General features: G+C 41.1%; 1 protein-coding gene across 6 annotated transcripts in view; it reads left to right on the top strand.

The window, feature by feature from the left end:
* The window catches only part of PCDH15 (protocadherin related 15), an 886705-nt gene that overhangs the window by 350485 nt on the left and 510273 nt on the right, over positions 1 to 25947 (top strand). For 5 of the 6 annotated variants that reach the window (XM_077350402.1, XM_077350405.1, XM_077350410.1 and 2 more), the window contains one exon: positions 5289 to 5353. The exons of the other annotated variant lie outside the window; for it this stretch is intronic. The gene's annotated coding sequence lies outside the window, so the exon portion shown is untranslated. The remainder of the gene's footprint in view (positions 1 to 5288; positions 5354 to 25947) is intronic. 6 annotated transcript variants of the gene reach the window in all.

Raw genomic sequence — 25947 nt, 5'->3', positions numbered from 1 at the left:
TCTTCAAAGGATATGGCTTGTTTTAGAGTTTGAGCCTGAACTGACTAATTAAATCTTGGGAAACTGGTGTCCATTTTAACTTCACAAATTGAGAGTGGAGTGAATTAGTTGGGGAAGGAGTTGACCTTTGAGCTGTGACTACATGAAGAGCAGTAAAGAACTGGATAAGCAAATGTTCACTTTCAGATCTAGTGCATATCTTAAAATCAAAATCCATGGCTAGCAGGGTAAACTCCTTTTCTTTAAATACCAGTACAGTCTTGATTTTTTAACTGATTCTTGGATCTCTAAAGGTAGTTTTGAATTACACACACCAGTGATCTCTGCACTCTTTTCCCCCACTGAGGTGTCTTCATTTCTTCCTTATAATAATATTAGATATCAATGGAATGGTTGCAGAATGTCTCAGATAGCTGTTTTTAATGAACAATATATATGTACATAAATATCTTTAATTCCAAAAGCTCAGTTGCAAAAATGGAGGCATATTTCTACCCAGGGTTACTGTGTGTGTGTTAAAATTTAAAATATACAAATGGTATTTGAATGGATCCCTGTGTCGTAATTTATATGCTCAGTGTTAATTGGACAATATTATTTAATCTTCAGGTAAAAACTGCCCGACTCTTTTGTCTTCATAGAAACAAGGAAACAACTTGCCTATAAAGGTGTTGATATGGAGCTGGAAGTCCTTTTTATTTTATTTGTTATTTATTTATAATTGAATTTATAACCTGCCACTCCCATATAGGCTCGGGGTGGCTAACAATAAAATAAACTCCCAATAAACTCCCCATAAAGCAGAATCTGTAGATTAGTACAACATGCATAATGGCGGCAGACTTAAATTCACTCCCGTCCCCACTCACAGAAGATATAGTGCCTCGGGGGGGGGGAGGTTAATAGGGAGTAGCATAGATCTTACATCTCAAGGGGAGCCTAGATTTAACTGCCCTGGACTCAATCAATTTCTCAATCAAATTATCAGTTTCTTTTCTACAGTTGACAGCCCCTGTTGGGGTTAAAAAAGCAGGAGACAATGCTGGTCAGTCCCATCACTGTTCTTTGAAAAGAAAAAAACGGCAATTCTTGGACCATGCACAGGATATTATACACACACAAGGCTACTATTTAATCGGTTACTTCATTTATCATCTCAACTGAGACTCAAGGCGGTTTACAGAGATATCGGGACAATACAATTTCTAAAAATAAATATATGGTATGTTAAAATGTTCTCAAAATGTGCACCATGCAGAGAATGACATCAATTTAGAAAAGCAGAGGCGGAGCAAAAACTCTGAAAGTCTTGGAGGCATTGCAGATTAGAGTAGAACAATGTCAGAATAGAGATTTGTTTTGATCCTTTTGTTTTTTAAATGAGAATAATTAAAAAGCAAGTCATGCTCTAGTTCCCCTGAGTTAAATTGCAGCCTCTGGATTTGTTTTTAATTTTTTTTATGAGTGTAGTTGCTACACGTCTGTTCTTGATCACCATTCTTAATGAGGACGAAAGAACAAGAGCATGAACTGTGTGTTGTTTCAAGTGAGCATTTTACGCAAACAATCTGGCTTTAAATATATTTGAAGTGTTCTCATTAACTTCCTGATAATGATGGTAGCCTTATGAATGCATCCAGAGTGCTGGTGATTGCACATCATTTCAAAAACTACAACTTGCTCTGTTGGCTTTCACCCAGAACAGCAAAAACAAAATAAAAATTTGTGGTTGTGGTTATTTTAGAAGAATCAAGAGAATCCAAATTACAGTTTACATTTCTGTGGCTCGAATGCTATTTCTTCTGCATAAAGCAACTCAGGACTTCTGGAGTATACTGACTTTACAAGTATTTAAATGCACAAGCTGCAACAGCCATGCTGCTTGTGCAGTGTGGTGAATTTTTGCCTCAAGCAAGCACAGGCACTATGGGGACTTTGAAGACTCTGAAACATCATTCTGCAGCCAACCAGCAGCCTCAGGAATCCCACAAGCAGGAGGAATACTACAACAGTGTCCCTCAGAAACTGATATAAAAAGGCATACTGTCTGCTATTGGATGAAGTATATATCCATCATGACTTGTAGCCACTGGTAGCCCTTTCTTTCATGATGTTATCCATTCCTCCCTTACAATTGACAGCCATCACCATATTTAATGGCAGCAAGTTCTATAATATAGTTGAAGATTGTGAATAGATAAAAGTAGATGGGAGAGACAAAAGAAAGCAGGAAAAAGCAAGGATGTAGAAGTGATGTAGAAGGGGACAAAGGGGGAGGTTCCCCCTAGTCTTTGTGAGTTTCTAACCATGCCATTGGACTATATTTTTCCCAGTTACAGGCTGCAAGAAATAAATAAGGAGGGAAAATTGAATACAGGACAGACAAATGTAGGTTGGCTGTTGGGTGGCAAGAAGAAAGGAGATGCTATAGAGTTGCCAGGGAAGGGGCAGAGGAATCAGGGGAAGAGGGGGAAATGAGATGCCCTCTGCAAAGATTTGCATCTATTCTTCATCTACCACTAAAAATGGAATTCCAATCTAAATTAAATCATCCTAATTTGAACAGTAATTTGTTATATATTTTTATCTAATATAATCCCAAAAGATTTGCATAACCTCAAAAAGAATAAGAACTTCTAAATATATTTTATTATAAAAACTATACAGCCTGTTGTGTACTGTAATACAATGGGTGCTAGCTCACGGTTTTGTGCCTCACTAGGAAGCTGGCAACCCTAAGAGAAGGTCTCTCTGTACACAACAGTCCTGACCCAAGTCAAGATAAAGCACACCTAGGAAATGTGAAATTCCAGAACATGAACCTACATATATCTGGCAACCTTACCTCCTCGCTGCAATTTTTTCTTGACCTGAAATAGGCCAGGGGCATTATGTGGCTGGTTAGGTGGCTGCGGAGGCATTATGCCCTTTTGAGGCTCCACTTTCAAACATCAGGGAATATTTTCAGCCAGGGTAGCCAACATCCAGGTAGGGCCTGAAGATCTCCTGCTCATCTTCAAACTATAGTAATCAGTTCCCCAGGCAGAATTGGCTGCTTTGGAAGGCTGACTCTGAAGCATTGTATCCCTTTCAAGCCCTTCTTCCAAACCTCACTTTCCCTTGCTCAGCTAGCTCAGTCTGTTGTTTGGCTGGTGATGTCTCCTGTTCTGAAGCCTGAGGCCTACTGCTGGCAACTGTTGTTGTCCGCAAAGCCAAATCATTGCCTAATAAAACTGAAAAGCCTAGTTCCTCCCAAAGTTTCACCATTTACTTTCCTGTAAGCCTTTTGTATGTGAACTCTCAAGCTAACTCCACTTGAAATTCTGGGCCACTTATGCCTTTTATTTCATAGGACCTTCATGGCAAATACAGATTTTTATTTATCAGGCCAGGCTTTTCAGTATAGTCACTTCAGCTCCTATGTCTCTCCAGCCAGTTGCTTGTTCACCATTTAAAAAGGTAAAGGTATCCCCTGTGCAAGCACCGAGTCATGTCTGACCCTTGGGGTGACGCCCTCTAGCGTTTTCATGGCAGACTCAATACGGGGTGGTTTGCCAGTGCCTTCCCCAGTCATTACCGTTTACCCCCCAGCAAGCTGGGTACTCATTTTACCGACCTCGGAAGGATGGAAGGCTGAGTCAACCTTGAGCCGGCTGCTGGGATCGAACTCCCAACCTCATGGGCAGACAGCTCCAGACAGCATATCGCTGCCTTACCACTCTGCGCCACAAGAGGCTCATAGGAGCCCTGCTGGTCTGTCTGTTTGCACCAAAAATATGCAAACTCAGCTCACAGCCCAGATGGGAAACACCTGTGCCACTCCATCCCAACCTCAGCCTGCAAGGCTCCACCATCATCTCTACTATTCAGTCTGTCTGTCTCTCTGTTTGCACCAAAAATACAAACTGTTGCCGGTAAGGGCTAGTCAGAGCCCGCAGACCAGGCAGGATGCACCTGCACCACTCTACCCCAACCTTAGCCTGCAAGCCTCTACCATTGCCTCTACCATTGCCTCTACTATTGCTGCTCATCTCTAGATCAGCTCTGCAGGCAAAAAAAAAAATGCTGCTTTGGAGGATGGACTCAGAGGCATCGTACTATTTTGAGGCCCCACATCCCAACCTCAAGGAATATTTCCAACCCAGGGGTAACCAACTTCCAGGTGGGGCCTGTTGATCTCCTAGAATTACAGCTCCAGACTATAAAGATCAGCTCTCCAGGAAGAAATGGTTGCTTTGGAGGGTGGACCTCCCTGTTAGCCAACCATTAGGCAGGAGTGGAAAACTTTTGCCCCTCAAAAGGAATGCCCATGCACACCTACGGACTCCCTTGCGTTGCTCTCGGAAACACATCCCTCCCCTCAGTTTGAAGCTGTTAGAGGTTTCCTGCACAGCAGGCCTGAAGGGATGGGTGTGTGTGTGGAATCCTGAGCAAGAGCAACAATTGGCCCTGAGCGGGGGAGATTCCACCAACAGAAGGCTTTGGAACCTTCAGCAGTTGGTCAGGGTGTACAGTCACAATTTTATGTATATAGATGTCCTGCAAGTAAAACAGTGGGCCAAAATAAATCCATACTGACTGTCTTTTAAAATTAGTTTCTACATTCTTAAGGTACGGAGTATATAATGCTAACCAGTGTGATACGAGGAATAAGGTTAGCAAAACTGAATGAGAGCGGATGTTCAGAATCCCACAGGGAAACATGTAATCACCAAGGCTTTGCACATAAACCATAATTTAATCAATTCCTTGCATTTTTTACTTGAAATGACTGCTTTATGTAACACATCTTGTATCTCCTTTTATGTGCTACCTTTAAAATAATAATAAAAAACCTCTGAGACATTATTTCTAGGATAAATTGCTTCACAGTATGTAAAATTATTTCCAACAGAACAAATTTTAAGCAGTAGATTTTCAGAAAGATAATCGTGTTCCTCCTCCCCCCTCCCCGTATTAAATCCAGTGACTGGTTTCACCATAAGGCCAAATAAGCACTCTTGCAATCAAATTCTTCTTTTTGAAACATAATCTACCAATAGGAGGCATATCACCACTATATAATGAATTCACTGGTGCTGCTGAAAAGTCTTAGATTCTTCTATGCCTGAAGAATACTATGAGCAGTTCACAACTCAATTACTGAATAAACAAGACTGTTACAGAGCACCTGGATTCAACCTGCTGAAACTGCATAGCCTAATTATTTTGTTGTGTGTGTGTGTGTTTTTGAATCACTACTTGGAAATTTGTACTTTTGGTTATTAATCTTGTAATGTTTCCTACAGAATGCCTTTGATTGCAATGAAACAACATACTCTTACGGGGAATGAAGAGACCCTAAAGAGTTCAGGTATGTTTAATTTCATACTAAAAGCACCTAAAAGGAGAAAAAAAAATGCCCGTCACATATTTATATGCCAGAGCAGTGGATAAAAGACTGGGAGGAAGTTGTTTTTTACCACAACTTCTGTTATTCATTTGTCTGCATTATGCATCAAAAAACCTGTTGTCACCAAGTATAAACTTTACAATGAATTGAATTCAATCATAATTCCCTCATGAGTACACAAAACATGTGTTTATCACTTTCACATGTTAACATTTTAGATGTACCTTTAAATCATGAACATAAGGTATGAAGTGAATCTTCATTGCAAATTGCAACTGAATCCTTAATTGTTTTAGTGGGTAGCTGTGTGTGCAGTAGAAGCACTTTACACCTTTCCCCCACCCCCATTTTGCTTTTTATCCAAGGGAAAACCAAGTATTATCACTGCAACCAGGAGAAATATTGGGGAGGGGAGGATATTTGCATCAACAAAGGTGTGGGGGCAGGACATCATTTGAGGATATACCCTCCTGATCAGTCACTTCCACTATACTGTGTTTTTCTACGTGAGGGATTAGGTGACCTGAGTGTGTAGGCTAGTGAAAGCTCATGGTGAATGCTAGACTACTGTAAGAGAGCAAGCCAATTCTAACATAGCATCACATTGTGTTCCATAGTGGTGCATGTATTAGGTTTTCAGAGTGCTTCCAAGCTCGGAAAAAGAGAATATTCGAAGGAACTTACATTCAGCATCCAGGATGCCACAATATGAACACAGGAGCAGTGGGGGAGAGATATGCAAAGGCAAAATGGGAATCGATTGCCTGCAGGTTGAACTTGTTGTGTGCATATGTGTGTGTGACACTTCAGGGCATGAAAGTTACATGATACTGTTCCCCACTGAATTCACAGTGAACCTGATTCTGCACATAGCTCATTAATTTAAATTGCATGCATATCTTCAGGGCATAGTGGTTGTGTTTTTCCTCCTACCATGTTCTGTGGATTGTAAAGAGGTTATACAAAGGGAGGGAAGACACCTGCTTTCTAGATGCTTATTTTCCTCTAACTTAGATCTTTCAATATACACACACAAAAATTAATCATTTTGGAACTTCAATACAGGAAAGGAGAAGATTGCACACCTGAAATGGGAGGGGGAAACATGATGGAAGGGACAGAATACGTAGAATGAGTCCAATGCTCATCTACACCCCAGTATCTCTACTCATGAATAAACAGCTAACCTTCCCAACACAAACCCAAAAAAGCCTTTATTGTTTCTTGACAACAAAAGGGGAGGGGAGAAAATTTGTGGATGACATGGAGTGGGATGGAAGACTCTGTTGAGGAGGAGCTTAGGCGTTTCTCGCTGGGGAGAGAAAAGAGTAAGGTGGGGGGATCAGATCACCAACATAATCCTTATAGTTTCCATTGAATTGCAAAACAACCAGGAAACTCACTAAAGCACTTTCAATTACCCCAAACATAAAGTGGATGGAAAACAAACTTGGAGATGAAGAGAGAGACATTTATGCAGAATGGAAAATTAAAGTGGACTGAGATACATGGCAAAAGCAGTAGGTAAGCAGAATGAAGAAAATATCACAGCAGCAATGCACCATGAGAGTGCAGGGAAATACCAATGCAAAAATGGCCCTAGGTTTGAGTCAGTCAGTCAGTAACCTTTTATTGGCATAAAATATGTATAAGACATATACAAATAGGGTTTAAAATTTCAACAAAATAATAAAATAGGCCATGGGGTTATATAACCAAACAGATCTTAAAATGATTAAATAAACTATAAAAGATAAAATACAAGGTAGGCAGCATATTATAAAAGCATCTTAGCTAAAACTCTGGCAACTAAAATGGTTACCTCTGGGTCTTTGTCAGTTGCTTTGCTGGGAAACAAGCCTTCTGTAAGTAAATTCATGACCTTGCAATTTCTGCTCTCTGAGCAGAAATTTTATTATGCCAATAAAAGGTTACTGACTGATTGAGTCTAACAGCATCCGAGAGACCAACAGAAGTTTCAGGATATAAGTTTTCGAGACTCAGTGCTCTTAAGTTCTCCCCCACTTAGGTTTGACAAAGGGAGCTTTGACTCTTGAAAACTTATAACCTGAACTCTTGTTTTTTTCTCTATAGTGCTACTGGACACAAAACTTTTAATTGTGTTTACAAGCAGGCTAAAATCCTGTAGTTTGTTGTTACATAGCAACAGCAGCAGCATTTTGCTGTAAATGAGAATCTCGGATCCCTGTACCAAAATCTTATAATTCAAGTGCGGGTGGCAGGGGAAGCAACAGGAAAGGGAAAGGAACAGATACAGGTGGTATGTACACATGAAGATTCAAGAATTACAGAGTTAAAACTGGCAAAAATTGGAATGCATCAATGTAAGTAATACAGGGGAATATTTTCAGTGAATGACTGTATTGCTCTAAGATAATATCTTTTTATTATTTGTGTGTTACAACTGTGTCTCTTTCTGATGTTTCATTGTCTTTTATTCACTGCCCTCTAGAGGTACTAGTAATATAGCAAGAACTAGTAATTGCTAATTCAGACTCTCACATATGCTGTAACTTTGAACTGAGTCTCAGGCTCTAAAACAGCGGAGAACTTTCTAGTGTAATCTTAAGTAATTGAAGGGCTTGTAAGCAGAATTTCAGTTCTTGGTAGACAAATATGTATGCATTCGTTTAAGGTTCACTGGAAGGCTTCTGACTTTAATTCGTAAGGTACTAGTTGAACTGTGTATGTTCAGTATGAATAGATTCTGACTACATAAAGGAGTCAGTGAAAGGTACAAAGTATATTATACATTAAAATGGAACTTTGAGAGTTCCTTCATTGGGAAAGAAAGGAGCGATCCCCCCTATATTTCCAAACGTGTGTAATACCTGTAGCAGTCTTCTAAAACATGAATGTTCTGTAACCATTTTGGAAACATTCTGCAACATGTGAGTCCACAGTCCAGTGATATGTTTCATATTACTATTACCTTTACTGAACATTTCCATTCTTTATTTACCTGCTTTTTCAGAGGTGCTAAACCCCCCCTGTTTCTATACTCCTACATCTTCTACGAATTGCGCATTACAATATCTTTTCCTTTCTCTGCTTTCATTGTCCTCCTCTTCCGGCTCTCCCTCTTCCTGTCATTCCTCAGATTGTTTCTCCTTCCCCAGTTCCACTTGATTTCCTGTTGATCTTGCTCAACCCTTCTGTATTTCCTCATTGATCCTATTCCACCTCAGTTTCTGGTTACAATGTGTTCTGCCATTCATCTTTTTCTATAGCACATAGCTTATCCTGCTGATCTTGTTGCTTCCCCACAGTGTTCAAACACCTCACTATTTTCCTGATTCTAAAGATTCTGCTTGCCCATCAAGGCTATTAAAAATAGGATGATGACACTCAGATCAACTGCTTTATTTCTCAACTTTCTTGTCACTCCATCCTACATCACCAACTCCCTGTCATCTCCCTCCCCCCCCCATTTAGATGCCTCGCCTCAACCTTTGTCCAAAACTAACCTTGTCATATTTTTTTCCTAGCCATATTGTCTCATATCACTAAACATAAAAAAGCTCAAGCTGACAACTAACTCCCTACCTGATTGGCCCTCCCTAGGGATGTGCCATCAAGAGAGAGAGAGAGAGAGAGAGCATTCTGCCAATGAGGGCAAAACAGTTAAAACTACATGCAAACAACTCACTCCCTATCTCATTGCCCCCCTGGAAATATTCCCCCAGTAGGAAATGATCCTCAGCTAGGAATGGCCCGCCAGGAAAAGCCTCTACTCTGGGAATGTTTACTCAAGAGTAAGTCATGGCTCTTCACCAGGGGTGGCCCACCCTGGTAGCTTAGCCCTAATCAGGAGGGAGCTCACGACCAGGAAAGGCTGATAAGGGGTCCACCTCCAACTGCCAGTTTTAGAAGATTGCTGTGTGGAAGAGGAACCAGCCTCAGAACATGTCCTGCTACCAGTAGGTTGCCCTAGTCTCTTTCAACTCAAACAATATAGAGGGGGGAGCAAACCACCTCGTGGTACAGCCTCTGCATGCCTTCTGGAGGGCGGTCTGTGAGAGGCCCAGAAATTGCCTGCTGCTGGACCCAGGAAAAATTGACCCCCCTCCCAAGCAGCCCTTTCCTTCAGGTGAACTGATCTCTGCAGCCTGAAGAGTAGCTTTCATTTTGGAGGTTCTCCAGGTCCGGTCTGGAGGTTGGCATTCCTGAACAGCAGGGATGACAGCCTCCAGCTGGGACCAGGAGATCCTTTTTCTGGGGTTTTCTGAAGCCTGAAGAATTTTTCAGGGATTTCTCAATGGTCAAATAGTTGAGAAAAGCTGACATTGAGACAGTAATTGAGAAAACCCTCTATAAATTATTTGCTAACCAATGTTTTCATGTTTGATTGTAACATACAACTGTTTTTGATTTACTTTGATATGGAACTGAAGAACATACAGGCTCTTCAAGCAATTTTTGCTATGAATTAAATATTTTCATTGAAGGAAGAAACTGTGACTAGTTTATTATTTGATGTTTATTGTTATTGGCAATTACTGTCACCTACCATTTCTCTTTGTTTCCCACCTAGAGGCTGGCATCCTAGAGGATCTAAAGCCAGAAAATCCCCCCACCCAAGTGGTCCTTTTCTCCAGGTAGACTTATTTCTGTTACCTGGAAATGACCTACAATTCCAGGAAATCCCCAGGTCCCAATTGGAGATTGACATCCTGCAACCTCTCTGGGCCACGGTGCCACAGAGTTCCCCCCTCCCAAGCAAGCCCTTTCATCTCCAGGAGCCTAAAGATGAGTTGTCATTGCAGAGTCCCCCCTCTAAAACAACCATTTTCCCCTGGGGAGCTGATCACTACAGTCTGCAGATGACCAATTCCAGGATATTTCCAGTCCACACCTGATCCTTGGGTCAGGAATGTTCCTTGAGGTTTGGAAGTTGGGCCTTAAGAGTCTAGGGCAGGAGCTTTTGCCAAATAGCCAGCCCCCAGGGTGGCCACAGTGTAAACGTGCATCCTAGTACCTGTTGTTTTCTTTGGTGCAACGGACTGCCTCTCGTAACTTTATATCCACATACTATGTTGCCATATCTTTGACATTTTTACTCTTGTTTATATACTTTTTTTTTTGCCAAGTCTGGTCTACTTCTTCATTTTCAAAATGGCAAAGATACAGTTCTAACTAGTGCTAACACAGAACTTTGGTTTGTGCTGTGCTCATCCTTTGCCCTGACGAACCTTTCTTCAGTTGTCATATGTAATCTCCACCACCTCTGTCCTATGTTCTGCCACCAAAATAATTCCTCTTTCTCATTGTTCTGATCATGTCAATCAACACTGGCTTCCTGGCTGGTTTGGAACACAGCTTCCATTTCCTGAGTCATTCTTGTTTCTGACTTAAACGAATCCAGCTTCACCATCCAGGTCTTCTTCTTCCTTAAACTGCCTGCCAGAACACTTATATGAGGATTCCTCTCTCACTTCATACCACTCTTGAAAACCATGTCCTTTGCATGAAGCTCAGTCCATGGGATTTTTCTTTGATACCGAAGCTAAGCAAACATAGTTGGGAAATACATATTCTTCCCGTTTTTCTACCTCCCTGTGGTTATGATATTTGGCTATAAGCTCTTCAGAGTAAGGATGTGTGCTTTTCGTGCTCCATAATGCATCATGTACACTGATGTTAATGTCAATCATACATGACAATGAATATGAGTTGGCTTTTTGTTACAAAGTTCTAATAGCAGTTTGGGTTTCTGTTACTTAAATGGAGCCTCCTTGGTATGCCCAGCATTTTTTTTTCTTGTCTTGTCTTCAGTCTTTGATTTTGTGATCCAAAATATGCAAATAATATATTTGCCGGGTTAATGCAGCATTATATTTATGATTTGTTGCAATCCAGCACTAGCATTTTTATCATGTATCTAAGTCTAGAATGCACTAAATGCTGGAACAATGCAGACTAGAGAACATGGAACATTCAACTTTATCTGAATAGTGCTTGGTGTCTGGACTTGCTTAATTAACAAAGCCAGTCTTTTACATTTTCATTCATATCAGGTACTTCACCAGTGGATGCTCCAACACCTGTCCAATTGACATTTAGTTTAAAATATTGCATTATATCGTTCACAGTTCACTGTTGATCTCAGTCCTTGTCAAAAAGTAATTTAAATGTATTTAACTGAACTTTTACTAGTTTATTTCAAGAACTGACAATTCCTGTTTAAAACAGGGACCATCCATTTTAAACGGCTGTTAGCTCTGAAGTACTTCTCCTGATAATGAGCCATTGACCAGCTTGATTTGCCGAATATGCCATTATCCATCCCACTAGAAGGATGCTAGGAGACATCATCTCTTTTCAGCCTTTCCCTCAACCTTTCTCCCTGTTAAAGCCCTGACTATTATATCCATAAAACCATTGTGATTGTGCAGTGTAGAAAAGAGGTCAAACTCTCTGTGTTAGACTTCTGGGGAGAACTAAGAAAGAAGAAGCATGTAATTCCGTTCCACACAAACACTCTATATCTTTAATTTCTGCTTATGAGTTCATTCATCTAACTCGGCTGGCTTGTGCTGTACTGCTCCATCTCCGCTCCCCTGCTACTGACCTCAGGCATGGAAGCTGGTAGTATCAAAGGCAATTCAGTCAGCGAATTCTAATTTTGAGCAATTGCAGCCTTTTAACTTCCTTATCTGATGTAAACCCATAGAACATTTTCCAATGGTAATTGCCTAGAAATACACAGATTGGTTTGGTAAGGGCAGTTGTGGCGATGAATAGTATATAATCCTTGAATGAGACAGCAAATTGCTGTTAATATTAAATCCATACTTGTAAACAACAATATAGCATTCCGCTATTAAACAAAGGAAAGGGGTGAAGTACAAAAAAACCCACATTATCAACAGGAGTCTGTAGAGTCACAAACCGTCTGACCTAATGTCCTTGTGTTTCTTGTCCACATCTCTTCTAGAAAACACTCCACTTATAAATAAGTTCAAAAGCCGTTCTTTCCAAAGCTGTATATGTGATGAAGAACTTTTGGATTTCTATCACCACAGGAGTAGTCTTTTGGCTATTGCTGTTGCCCATAAAAGCCATAATTGGTTCTTCTTTCTAAGCAAATCACCAGATGAATAGAGACTCAGCAATAAATGCACTGCTGACACATCTAAAGAAACCTCTAAAACAATGTTTAACTGCTTTTTCATTTCATACTGCTAAGAGGCTATGACTGGATAAGACCATGAGGTCTTTCTTTCCTTGTTACAGTCCTGTGATATTAAGCCCAAAATTCCCATGCTGATATATGTGCTATCAATGGCAGGCAAAGACCCAATTATGTTTGTTTAATGTTTTCCAAGATTTCTTTTCACTGTGAAGGGTTAGATTCAATGCTCATAAATTTTCCCCAAGCTTTATTGAAGTTCAGTTGCTCAGTCCTCAGTTCTGAAGACTTCTACAATGTCAGTCACTAGACATCATATTTCAAAGTCAAATCTAAATAGTGCAACTACTGCTGAGCCAGCATGTTGTAAGGCTTTGGAATGGTGGCTTGTAATCTTGCTAGCAGGGTTTGATTCCCTGTTCCTCTACATGCAGCCAGCTGGGTGGCCTTGGCCTTGTCACAGCCCTGATAGTGCCATTTTGACCAAACTGTCCTGTCAGAGCTCTCTCAGCTTCACCTATCTCACAGGGTGTCTGTTGTAGGGAGAGAAAGAGATGGCAATTGTAAGCCTCTTTGAGACTCCTTCGGGCAGTGAAGAGTGGGGTATAAAAATTCTTCTTTATAATACTTCTCATGGTGAACAATTTGTACTTTAAATGAGTGTGCTAAATCTGCAGATTGCATTGTCATGGCCCTTTAATTGTTTACTGTGTCACATTTAATTTTGACCACTCCACTTATGGCAATTACACATTGTCCTCCCTTTCTAAACTTAAGATGATCAGAGCATCTTTCACACAACAAAGTTTGTGCATAGGTGAGGATACTGGAGACTTTGTTTTAATGCAAGGCAGTGTGAGTGTTTTTTCTATTTTTATTTACTTCATTGGTTTTCCTCCAAATGGGTACCCAAAGCAGCTCACATCATTCTGTTCTCCTCTGTTTCATCCTTCCAACAACCCCGTGATGGATGCTAGGCTGACAGTGTGCGACTGTTCAAACTCACTAACCAAACTTCCAAGGCAGAGTTGGAACCTTTGTCTCCTCAATCCTTGACTGACGATCATCACTACATCCATGCTGGCCCAGTCTACCAAGGGAAGGCAATAATGGCAGCGCTGAATTTATGAGTCAGCTTTTCCCAAATCAAAATTAGTTCTCACTGGACTGAAAATGAATATTACCCAAAAATTAATGAATGCTGCCATGTCCTAAAATCTGTATGTTTTAATTGGAATAAACCTGTATCTAGATCTGCAGCTCTTGAGATCAAACCTCAGTCCTTCCTTGTATCTGCTGGCATTGTATCAGTTCCTTTTCCTGTTACTTTATCTCTTAGGATGCATAATTCAGGATCACTGTCCGGACATTTATTTTTTCTTTACTTAAAGGTAAAGGTAAAGGTAAAGGTATCCCCTGTGCAAGCACCGAGTCATGTCTGACCCTTGGGGTGACGCCCTCCAGCGTTTTCATGGCAGACTCAATACGGGGTGGTTTGCCAGTGCCTTCCCCAGTCATTACCGTTTTACCCCCCAGCAAGCTGGGTACTCATATTACCGACCTCGGAAGGATGGAAGGCTGAGTCAACCTTGAGCCGGCTGCTGGGATTGAACTCCCAGCCTCATGGGTAAAGCTTTCAGACGGCTGCCTTACCACTCTGCGCCACAAGAGGCTCTTTCTTTACTTAGCCATCCCTTTAATCAAGTTGTCATGCTTACTATAACAGCAGTGAAAACTGCCCCAATAAGAGAACTGTTCTGTGTTAGAGACTACATTAGATATCAACCTGGATTTGTTAACTATGTGCTTGTAACAGTCAGGGTTCCCTCTAGTAAGAGGTATGGATGAACCAGAAGTTAAGGTAAAGAAATACATTTCTCTAGCCAGGACCAGAAGCACCAGAAAACCATATCCAATCAGAAAGGAGAGCACACTGTTGCTATATAGATGGAGTTCTGATGGTTCTGGAGTTACTACACAACCTAATTGAGTGTGTTGCTGTTCAAGAGGTGTCTTTGTTGGTCTGCTTGGTAACCCTGCAGTTCCTTCCCTTGGCTTGAACGTATTAGTGGCACAGAGGCTGGATTCCTGCCTGATATCGTGTGCGCTGTGGGATCAGGATTTGTTGCAGGCTTGAGCCCTAACATAAAAGCATCAAAACCAATCATTTCTTGATCTCTTCAAGTGCCCTTAGTGGAACTCAAGTCACTCTGCTGTATTAGACTGTATTTTCTTAGTTACTTTATGGTTTTTCTTAGAGAATTAAGTGCCCATGCCAGTGATCTTCAAACAACCCATATAAGAAGCACGAGAATAATTTGTCGCTGTGTTAATTCTGTGAAGGGAACAATAAAGCAGGGTGAAGGGAGAATGTACTTTTCAATTTCAGTGGCATAATATGTGGCCCTAAATGTTTATGTTCCTTTTCACTTAATAAAGAATGGGGATTTAAGAGCTCAAGTAATGCAGTTCTGTAAAGTGCAATTCCTCAGTTTCCAAGGTTAATGCTGATTCTATCTCTCAGGGTTTTTTTGTTTTTTTTTACATCTGTAAACATATAGTAGTCTGTGATTGGAAAGGAAAAGCTCCCTTGACATCTATATTGGAAGAGCATATCCTCGGGTGACCCTGGGGGCGTTTTGCAAGGTCACAGTGTTGGGAGGCTGCATAATCTTATTTTCCTATTATTACTTTTTCAATAGAATTTATTCTGTGTGCTATTCATGAGAGAGAGGTGGGGGAGAAATGTCAAAGAATACTTCACACCTAATTATAATCTGTGCCAGCAAATATATAACATATAATCTGCTTTTATTACTGAGCTCTGTATGCTTTGTTGGGATATGTCAAAGAAAGTTTAAGTCAAAAGTTATGGTTTTAAAATCCATTAAACATTGCTGTTTTGTACATTTTTGTTTATTATTTGAGTGAACACTTTGCAACTTCAAATAGTTCCACAGCTATTATGAAATTATATTGAAATATTTACAATTTAAAATGAAGGAATTGTCATGGATGACGGATAATGACTTCTCATTTTATTGGTTTAAACATGAGCTGTCAGATTCACTTTTATTGCAAATGGGAATAAAATACACATTATGAGAGTCACATTTTGCCATTATCACATTTTTGCCATTCACCATGTCTAGAAGAAATTCTGTGTTGCCATGGCAGCTGAATCTAACCCTCAACATTTTGAGAGCAGGAAATTCATTGGTAGGCAAGCTTGAGGGACAGCTGTGCTAATCAGCCAATTTCTTTTCCAAAAACAAATGGTCTGGTTAATAGTCTATCATTTGTTAATTTGACTGATTTCCTCCTAAAGCTAAAACTATTGATCTTTACCACTTCAAGTGGGCCTGAATTCCATACATTATTGGCACAGTGGAAGTATACTTTTTTAAAAGTATACAACCTTCAATACTATTGTGGCAGGAGAGGGTGTAGTGGTCAGGAAAGATTTGCCCAGAAGTGCCAAACAGAGCAATAGTGGAGGGGGTCTGATCCTTGAACCAGTACCATGGAGTTGGATCCTATTAACCTCTGTCACATCACAATAGGAACACATTATAAGTTCCATATACCTGTTTGCTACTGTGCTGCCTACTGTTTTACATTCCCTTCCTTTCCCCTCAGTCACCTTGTGAGGTAGCTGAGGCTGAACTCTGAGAGAATTGTAGTTGGCCCAAAGTTGCTCAGCAGGTTTCATTTGGAATATTAGGGCATCAAACCTGATCCTCCTCTGCTCTTAATACAGTATTTGCTTGCGTATAAGACTACTTTCCCCCCCTAAAAAACATGCCTCCAAGTGGGGGGGGGGTCATCCTATACGCCGGGTGCACTTCAGTTGGGATAGACATAGCTGCCCATAGTGGCCCATAGTACTGTAATGTAATGTAACAAACTCTATATTTTGAGTGGAAATGTTGAGGGGTCGTCTTATACGCCCAGTCGTCTTATATGCCAGCAAATACGATAATTAGAAGAATAAGCTGGTTTTTAATATCTCAATTTTACTACTCAAAGTGACAATACTAAACTGGGAGGGGTAGCAAACAGCAGAAGACAGAATCAGAATACAGAATGATCTTGATAGGCTCGAGAAGTGGGCTAAACTGAATAAAATTAAATTAAGTAGGGACAAATGTAAAGTTCTGCATTTAGTAGGAAAAATCATATATACCAATATAGGATGAGGGATAATTTTCTTGCCAGTAATATGTGTGAAAAGGATCTAGGAGTCTTAGTAGACCATACATTTAATATGAGTAAGGAGTGTAACTCGATGGCTAAAAAGGCAAATGGTATTTTGGGCTGTATCAAATGGAGTATCATGCCCAGATCACGGGAGGTGATGGTACTGCTTTACTCTGCTCTAGTTCGACCTCACTTGGAGTACTGAGCTCAGTTTTGGGCACCACAGTTGAAGAGTAGACACCACAGTAGACAAACTAGAGGAGGGCAACAAAGATGGTGAGGGGTTTGGAAACCAAGACGTATGAGAAAAGGTTGGGGGAAGCTTGGTATTTTTAGCCTAGAGAGGAGACGACTGAGAAGGGATCTGATAACCATCTTCAAGTATTTAAAAGGCTGCCATGTTGAGGGTGGAGCAGAGTTGTTCTCTCTTGCCCTGGGGGGACGGACCAGAACCAATTTGATGTAATTAATTCAAAAGGAATTCCATCTAAACATCCAGAAGAAGTTCCTGACAGTTGGAGCAGTTTCTCAGTGTAACTGGCTTCCTCAGGAGGTGGTGGGTTCTCCATCTTTGGAAATTTTTACATAGATAGCCATCTGACAGAGTGGCTGATTCTATGAAGGTTCAAGAGGGTGGCAGGTTACAGTGGTTGAGCAATAAGGTTGTGAGTGTCCTGCACAGTGTAGGGAGTTAGGCTAGATGACCCAGGAGATCCCTTCCAACTCTATGATTCTATGATTCTATGACTTACATAGGAGGGGGCTGTATTTCAGAACAACCCTGTGAGGCAGAATAGCCAAAGTGACAGTGCAATCCTAAACAGGGTTACTTACTTCTAAACCCATTGACATCAACAAATTTAGTAAGGTGTTACTCTTGTTAGATGTGTACTATGAGTGCTCTGAGATCACACAGTGAGCTTCTTGTCTCAGGTGGGATTTAAGTGTGGTGGTCCCAGATCCTAGTCCAGTGCAGTTAGTTTCACAGATATTTTTATTGATGTAATTATATTGCTTGCTCAAGGATTGGATGCTATTAAAGGTTTTTGTATTGTATTGTAATTGCTTGTTCAAGGGAATGTAATAATATTTCCATTTGCACAAGCAAAGTGCATAAAAACTATACATTGCACACACAAGTACTGTTGACTTTATTTGCTTTACAATTGCATTAGAAGATTTTTTTTTAAGAATCAGCATTCATTTCAAACGTAGGATCATAATTCCAACGTATACAGGAATGTAATTTTTCCTGGTGTTAACTGTCTTAGTTTTGAGGCTGGCAGCCTTTTAAAGTGACAGGATGATTCACCTGACTGAGCTGGGTTTTCTCTTTCTTTGAAATCCCTGCAAAAGTAAATCAAATAGATTAACTAGGGATAAAATACAAATAATATTTTCCCAATACGTATGCACATTTGGATCTTTTAAGAAGTTTTGAAAAGATGTTCAGAAATCTTTAATCAGCCTTACAAGAGCAACAGCAAAACCCAGCCCTATCCCGTTCTTTATCTTTCTGCTCTGTAGCTCTGCGGCAGAATTGATTGGAGAATGACTAGGATGCGACGACGACTTCCTTGTTAAAGTGGTTGACGATTTAGCTATCACAAAGAAATCAGTTAACACAATTAAATTCAATAATTTACACCCAGCCTTTCTCTCCAACGGGGACCCTTATATCATTCTCCTCTTCTCCATTACGCCCACACCCTAACTCTATGAGGTAGGTTAGGTTGACACCAAGATCACCCAAGCAAGTTTCCATGGTACCAGTGGGATTCAAACTTCCAGATGTTACTCCGTCGCTCTTTCCATTACCCCACTCAGGCTCCTTTTCCCTTTTATTTCACTTGTCAGTTATAGAAACCATATAAATAATTTCCAAGAGAGAGCCAATTTGTTATAATAGTTAATAGTGTTGGCTTCTAACCTGGAGAGCTGGTTCCCCATTCCTCCACATGCAGCCAGCAGGGTTACCTTGAACCGGTCACAGTTCTTTCAGAGCTCCCTTTAACCCACTTACCTCAAAGGGTGTCTGTTGTGGGGAGAAGGTTAGGCAATTGTCAGCTGCTTTGAAACTCCTACAGGTAGCAAAAAACAGGGTATAAAAACCAACTCCTCCTCCTTCTTCGGCAATATTTCAATGGTTTATTTTGATTTATACATGAATGCATTTGGAAGATCGTTTTCACCTAACATTGCCATCTAGCTGACCTTTTTTGTTTTTGCAATCTGGTGGACATAGAAATGATCATCATTCATAGTTGAGTTTATACCTGTCATTCTAGATTCCAGTTAAAAGTTTACCTCCATCACCTAGAACAATTCATCTGAATAGAATCCTGTGTAAATGAAAGTTTAATCTGCATGGGCAGACTGTGGTGGCTTTGCACCTGGTAACACCGGCCATTGCAAATACACATCATATGTATGCACACAACCTTTTGTGACACATGCACCAGCAGGTTGAGCTGCTTTACACCTTCAGCTGCTTGGCCCATGAAGATCTGCTTCAGGGCAGTTCAAACAAACAAGTCTGCATGGACTGAAAACGGAAGGCAGCACATGGCCATGTAGGTCAATCCTAACTTTTGTGAAAATGAGACCCATTGGCGCTATCCATTTATTTGGAAAAGGTGCTGTTTTGAAACTTCGGTGTGAAACATGTTGTGCGTGAAACATGTTGTGCATAGCGATTTCTTTCTCCCAATTATCTCAGTGTGCAAGGCTGCAACTGTTGCTCCCATTAATCTCGGTTGATTATCCTGCCACTTGGAACACTTCTGAAATATTTTTATCACATACTTCCTGCCCTGGTTGTGTTTCAATAGAAACAGCAGCGGCAGCGGCGTTACAGAAACTGTCACTGGTTTCTATTTGTATAACTGTTCTGAGTGTGTTTATTCTTTATGCAGTGTTTGCACACGCACACACACATCACAGTTTGTAAGTACTTACCATTAGGCAAGGAGATGAAATTTTCAGCATCATATAGGGGATTCCTGGCAGTCTCCCATCCTTCTGTTGGCTGGTACAGACTTGCTTAGCTGGAGATATATCTGGGACTAGCCTTTTTTTTTTAAACAACACCACCAACACCTTTATAACTTCGCATTGCCTCTATAATATAAATGGATTCGTCACCCTATGTAGGTAGTTGAAACATCAGTCTATGATAGTTGAGTTCTCTACATCCTGTTTTCCTCCTCAGGCCATTTGCAGGTAAGCCAAAGACATGAGGACAGATATGAAGTGTCCTTATCAGTCTTTTGTTAAGTAGGGCAGGTTATTGCCAGGCGAAGAAGGTAGGCTGTATTGCTGGCAAAGCTAAGTTAAATGTGCCCAATGCGAAAGTGTGTTCCTTGTTATTGACTCCCTGAGTATCTGCCTACTTCTGTTTCAACAATGGTGTTTTCTAGCACCCTTGACCCTGGCTCCGTCACACCCCATCAAAAATAACGAAGCCTGACAAATGCAGCTTTAAATCTTACAGCTCTCCTCATGCAGCCTTATTATTCCCGTCCTACTTTGTCATGCTTTTTGCTGTTGTCACTAGTGTAGGATTTCTGCTCCAGACAAACTAAATATATGTATGTCATGCTTCTCTCCTCCCCCCCCCAATCCTGTCCTACAAAATAAATTCAGGGCACAGAGTATGCATCCTTTTTTAAAAACGTAATGGATAAAAATGGTTGATCAGAGCTTATTCCAAAATGTAAAATAATTAAATAATTTCAGCTTAAGAAATGTTATATTCCATTTTAACAAGAAGTTATGGAGCGTGGATTTAAAAAAATAGCCAAGTGCCTATAAATGTGATGCTAGTATCTAGACATGAATGACATTCTTTTTTAAAGAAAGATGTTAGAAGTATGATTTTACAGAAGGGCTGTGCCAGTTATTCCCCAGCTGAGATGAGTGTCACTGGCATGTTCGTTGATTGGTTCAATTGTGAAGGCAGACTTTCAGAGTTGTGATTTGTTTCCACTGGTATATATCTCCCCTAATCTAGGAATGGGAAATGCAAAATACTATTTGCAAACCCAGCACTGAGGGGCAAGATGGAGTTGATGCAACCAGACCACCTCTCGTGAATGAAGAAGATGAAGAATTATGGATTAAAATTTTGGCCGCACCTTTATTGCTTACAGCAGCGGTAAGAGTCTTGGACCCGCATGGCGTAAACAGATTCAGGCATTGGCATCCCTGAGATGGGGGAAATAGGTGTGCAGAACACTTTTGAAGAACCCCTGAAAATGATTCTGGCCCCCTGCTGAAACTGGCCAATACAATTTTGACAAGAAAAGAACTAGATAAGAATCCAGACCTAAACAATGCCTGATGTGATACTCCAGCAACACTTCACTAAAACAAGGGAGGGAGGGGTGGGGAAAGCCATGAGGCAGACGGAGGCCAAGCCATATGACTGGCTCCCTTTTATCCAAGCTGCGCAGATGCAGGGGGCAACCCCTTCAATTAGGTCCTCCAGCCAGGGCCCCGCCTCCCAGCCATGTCAGGCTGTACCTGATTGGCCAAGGCCAGGGGGGATGAGGTTGCTCAGCTGATGAGAGCCACACTGCTGACCAGCAGGAACTCCAAATATTGCCATGCTGCCTCATCTCCTCTCCAGCCCCTCAGACTTCTAAACAGGGCCTGAGGCAAGTGTGGGGCCCTGGGATTTTCCCTAGCTCTGCAGGAGAGTGTCATCAGCAAAGAGGAAACTCAGGTATAATTAAGCTCAGGCATCATTTTAAAGCAATATCTAAATTATTTACGTTCAAGATTTTTAAAAATCTATTATAAATTTATTGCCAAATTGCCTAACAAAAATGCCAATCCCTGGCAGATTTTTAGAGCAGTAAGCCTCTGTGCCTGCCTTATGCACCACTCTCCTTCCTCTGATGTATTTATTCTGCAGCTGTTTTTTTTTTTTTCAAATGCACTCTTCTAAATTGGGGTGGGGTGTCACCTGTGAAGTGTTTGGGGTGGTATCCAAAGTGTTTATTTTAATTTACACAACTGCCCTATTGCAGCTGTGCAGTTATATCCAGCAAACACCTTCCAATTAAATCTTGGTTTAGGTTTTGTGCAAGCACTTTTAATGTTAGGATAATATAATGTTGCAACAGACCAGACTTTTTTTGGACCTGGCAAGCTGCTGTGAAGCCCCATTTTCCATACTGCTGAGCACTAGCAGATTCTCTGCTGTGTTACTGGCCACAATGAAAACTGGGAAAGAGTCACACAATCTTATAATATAGGGGAACGTGTTGATTGTATGATAAAACCCACTGACAAGCTACAGTCATTGGCAACATGTCGAGAGGCATTTAGCTGCACTGGATGAGTTCAAATCCCCTGGGCCGGATGAAATGCACCCGAGAGTGCTCAAAGAACTTTCCATAGAACTTGCACAACCCTTGTCCATCATCTTCGGGACCTCTTTAAGGACTGGAGATATCCCGGAGGACTGGAAGAGAGCAAACATTATTACGATCTTCAAAAAAGGGAGGAAGGATGACCCGGGAAACTACAGACCAGTGAGTCTGACCTCTGTTGTGGGGAAGATAATGGAGCAGATATTAAAGGGAGTGTTCTGCAAACATCTGGAGGACAATTTGGTGATCCAAGGAAGTCAGCATGGATTTGTCTCCAACAGATCCTGTCAGACCAACCTGGTTTCCTTTTCTGGCCAAGTAACAGGTTTGCTGGATCGTGGAAATTCGGTTGATGTTGTTTACTTGGATTTTAGTAAAGCTTTTGATAAGGTTCCCCATGATGTTCTGATGAATAAATTGAAGGACTGCAATCTGGATTTTCAGATAGTTAGGTGGATATGGAATTGGTTAGAGAACCTCACTCAAAGAATTGTTGTCAATGGTGTTTCATCAGACTAGAGGGAGATGAGTAGCGGGGTACCTCAGGGCTCGGTGCTCGGTCCAGTACTTTTTAACATATTTATTAATGATCTAGATGAAGGGGTGGAGGGGCTACTCATCAAGTTTGCAGATGACACCAAATTGGGAGGACTGGCAAATACCCTGGAAGATAGAGACAGAGTTCAATGAGATCTAAACACAATGGAAAAATGGGCAAATGAGAACAGGATGCAATTTAATAAAGTGTGAAGTTCTGCATCTGGGTCAGAAAAATGAAAAACATGCCTACTGGATGGGGGATATGCTTCTAGGTAACACTATGTGTGAATGAGGCCTTGGGTTACTTGTGGATTGTAAGCTAAACATGAGAAGGCAGTGTGATGCAGCGGTAAAAAAGGCAAATGCCATTTTGGGCTGTATCAACAGGGGCATTACATCAAAATCACAAGATATCATAGTCCCATTGTATATGGCACTGGTCAGACCACACCTGGAGTACTGCGTGCAGTTCTGGAGGCCTCACTTCAGGAAGGATGTAGATAAAATTGAAAGGGTACAGAGGAGAGCAACGAGGATGATCTGGGGCCAATGGACCAATCCCTGTGAAGATAGGTTGAGGGACTTGGGAATGTTCAACCTGGAGAAAAGGAGGTCGAGAGGGGACATGATAGTCCTCTTTAAGTATTTGAAAGGTTGTCACTTGGAGGAGGGCAGGATACTGTTTCTGTTGGCTGCAGAGGAAAGGACATGCAGTAATGGGTTTAAACTACAAGTACAATGATATAGGCTAGATATCAGGGGGGAAAATTTCACAGCCAGAGTAGTTCAGCAGTGGAATAGGCTGCCTAAGGAGGTGGTGATCTCCCCCTAACTGGCAGTCTTCAAGCAAAGTTTGGATACACACATTTCTCGGATGCTTTAGGATGCTTTGGGCTGATCCTGCGTTGAGCAGGGGGTTGGACTAGATGGCCTGTATGGCCCCTTCCAACTCTATGATTCTATGATTCTATATATGTGTGTGCATGAGTGCCTGTACAAAGTTGGCTACAATTTTTATGGGGAAGAAATCCATTGGCAGAAGCTCTGGAGAGATATTTTAGTCTTGTGCCATTAAAGTGAAAAAAGGGGGTATTTTCATCACAGCACAGCTTTAAAGTAATGCTACTTTCCTGCCCTTCCCTGCAAATTTGTGTGGTTTGTGATTCTCTAACTTTATCTTGCACACTTCCTGTGATCTTGGCAGTTTTGTAGGATTGCGCTCTGGACTCCAAATGGATAAATCAAAGTGATTCTTAAGTCTGGCAGTTTTCAGGAGGTCCATGTGGCTAGACCCTCCCCTCCCCCCCTTCTTCACTAAAACATTAGAGGAAAAATGTTTTAAAAGTTTTAGGCTTCCAATCCCAGTGTCTCTCTGTTTTCACCCCATTCCATTTTAATTTCACGTGGACAATCCCACCTTTATTTTCATTTCCTTCCTTCCTTCCTTCCTTCCTTCCTTCCTTCCTTCCTTCCTTCCTTCCTTCCTTCCTTCCTTCCTTCCTTCCTTCCTTCCTTCCTTCCTTCCTTCCTTCCTTCCTTCCACTGGGAACACTTCTGTTTGTCTCCTGTCCAATCCTCCTTCCAAGGCAATACCAGCAAGGAACAAATTTCCACACAGGTCCTTTTAAACTTTCCTCCCTTCATTTTTTTTAACTCAGTGATATAAGACTACCAATAATGTACTGAAAGACTCATGAAACATTAAAAAAAAGGGGGAAAGTGGAGCTTGTACACTGATGAAGGAGGATGGTGGAATCTCCAGAGCAAGTGATACAACCTCGGTGTGGATGGGAGAGTGACCTTCAAGGGGTGGCAAAATGATATGAAGGGGAAATCCAAGGGAACCTGTATACTTTTGAATCACCTTCAGCTTGGAAGCAAAACAAGGGGAACATTGGCATTAAATCACTCTTAGAAAACCTGGGGAAATAGTGACTAGAAAGTGAACTGAGTGCTGAAGTTAGGAAAATTAATGCAGAACAACAAAGAAAACATGACTGACATGCCTGGTGAGAGCCAGGGGAAACACCTATGCATTATAGGCCCTTGTCCTACTGAATAGAATCAAGTATGGGCTTCAGTTCGCAAATCCTTTAAAGTGGCTGCTTTTGCATATGAATGTAAGATTAAAATAAAATTATTCTCTTTATTATTTTTTTTAATTCAGCCAAAATAAAATAAAAGATACTCTGTCTGTTAATCAATTACAAATTCATAAGTCTGCTAACAATGTTAAAGTTCAAGGGAATTTTATTTGGGTCACTAACGATTAAAGTTAGGGTGAGTATTTGCTTTAAGCTCTTTCTAAGTTTATGTGGCTATTTAAGACCTGACTGAGTAAGATTATCCACTGTTCAGGTGAACCTTTGTCGAACCTTTGTAATCCTTTTAACCAGTGCCTTAAACATGCAAACGCACTCGTTCTTTTCTGCGTTTAAAGCTTTCTGTAATCAAATAGGTTTCTGTAAGCTGTTGTAGGGTTGTTTCATGTTTCCCACCGAAAAAGAACATAGAGACAACTGGGGAAACCATTTAGCAGGTTAATTTTCTGAAATGGACATTGTCGGTCTAATTGCATAGACAAGTAAACTAGATCTGGTTTGTCTGATTCAATTCCCATCACGGAAAAATAATGATGAACAGCTGGATGTGTGAACTCCTCCTAATGCTGCTCAGAGAAAAACAGTTCCCATTGGTATGAAGTCAAGGTTTCCTCTATCCTAGGGGTAGTCAAACTGCGGCCCTCCAGATGTCCATGGACTACAATTCCCATGAGCCCCGGCAGCGTTTGCAGTGTTTGCTGCCAAAGGGCTCATGGGAATTGTAGTCCATGGACATCTGGAGGGCAACAGTTCGACTACCCCTGCCGGAAGCCCCTTTTCACTAGAGATGCTTTTTCACTAGAGATGTGAAATTGACAAGGAGTTTCAAGCCCCTGTGGATTTCACCAGCCCAGCAAAATGAGGGAAAGGATGGTCAGTTTTAGTGCTGCCTTTCACAGCTTTTGCACGGATATTACCATGGCGCTTCCCAGAGGATGCACAGTTATATGGGGTGGTAGAGCAACTTTTAAGAGGAAGCTGCATGGAAATTGTTTAGATAGCAAAGACTCCCTGAAATGTCAATGAATACCTCACACCACGGTGTGACTCGGTGGAAATAGTGTAAAACTCTGCACACCCTAGTTGTCGTTAATGAAAATGTGCAGCCATGGTTCTTCCTGCAATGCAATTAATGAGGCATTTGCAGATACCTTAACGGATGTATGCCTGCACACAAAACTC

This window comes from Paroedura picta, chromosome 8, assembly GCF_049243985.1.
Source record: "Paroedura picta isolate Pp20150507F chromosome 8, Ppicta_v3.0, whole genome shotgun sequence".
In the NCBI taxonomy this organism is placed as follows: domain Eukaryota; kingdom Metazoa; phylum Chordata; class Lepidosauria; order Squamata; family Gekkonidae; genus Paroedura; species Paroedura picta.
Note: the sequence above shows the minus strand (reverse complement) of the source record. Positions and strands in the feature narration are given on the sequence as shown.